Source organism: Physeter macrocephalus, unplaced genomic scaffold (genome assembly GCF_002837175.3).
Source record: "Physeter macrocephalus isolate SW-GA unplaced genomic scaffold, ASM283717v5 random_14149, whole genome shotgun sequence".
Classification (NCBI taxonomy): domain Eukaryota; kingdom Metazoa; phylum Chordata; class Mammalia; order Artiodactyla; family Physeteridae; genus Physeter; species Physeter macrocephalus.
This window is the reverse complement of record NW_021159435.1, coordinates 1-1,080: the sequence shown is the minus strand read 5'-3', so window position 1 is coordinate 1,080 and position 1,080 is coordinate 1. Positions and strand designations below refer to the sequence as shown.

At 43.5% G+C, this 1,080-nt stretch overlaps 1 pseudogene; it reads left to right on the top strand.

Moving 5' to 3' along the window:
• Nucleotides 1-322: 322 nt before the first annotated feature.
• Nucleotides 323-938, top strand: LOC102974102 (3-oxo-5-alpha-steroid 4-dehydrogenase 2-like; annotated as a pseudogene).
• The last annotated feature ends 142 nt before the right edge of the window (nt 939-1,080 follow it).

Here is a 1,080-nt window from a genome sequence, read left to right as displayed (position 1 = left end):
AAAAAAAAAAAAAAAAAAAAAAGACCTGAGTACTGAAGCCAGCACTTAAGAGGAAACAGTAGTATTATTTTCACAGATCAGGAGCAAAAACAAGGATGCCCACTACTTCCACTATTATTTGTCACTGTCCCTTAGCTACTGCAATATACAAAAGAAAGCACCTAGTGATGTAAGTCTCAGAAAATAAAACTATGTCTATTTGCAGATGACATGATAGAGTACCTGGAAAACCCCAGAAAATCAATGCTAAAACTAACTCAACCAAGGTTCAATAAGGTAGCAGGATATCAAGATAACATACTGAAATCAGCCTGGCATCAAAATGGCAGCCTCCAGGACAGCTCACGCCAATGAGTACTCCCTAGTACCTCGGCCACCAGTCCCCGCAGTGAGCCACAGCCGCCCCCTAACTCCCCAGGAGATCCTGTGCAGCAGGATCCAAGGATCCAAGACCAGCAGGACATTTGTTTACTCAATGCTCACTAGAGGGAGGCCTTTTCCAGTTGTATTCCTTTTCAGAGGCTTTGTCTTCTGCATGGGAAACAGACTCCTTCAAGGCTACTATCTGGTTTACTGGGCTGAATACCCTGCTGAGTGGTACAGAGACATACAGTTTAGTCTGGGTGTCTTATTTATTTTGGTAATGGGAATCAACATTCATAGTGACTAAAATACCCCAGCTCAGGAAGCCTGGAGAAATCATCTATAGGATTCCAGAAGGTGGCTTGTTCATGTACATTTCTGAAGCCAATTTCCTTGGTGAGATCGCTGAATGGATCGGCTATGCCCTGGCCACTTGGTCCCTCCCAGCACTTGCATGTGCATTTTTCTCACTTTCTTTCCTTGGGCTACGAGCTTTTCACCACCATAGGTTCTACCTCAAGATGTTTGAGGACCACCCCATGTCTCGGAAAGCCCTCATTCCATTCACCTTTTAAAGAAACGAAATAAAAGGGAACAAAGCTTGCACAATCCTGTTGAAAACCATAAAGCTGCTGAACCTATAACTTTTAAAGTCCCACTGTGTATATGTAATAGTAGGCTTCTGGTGTTCTGGCAGCTAACCTGAGGATTCTGAAA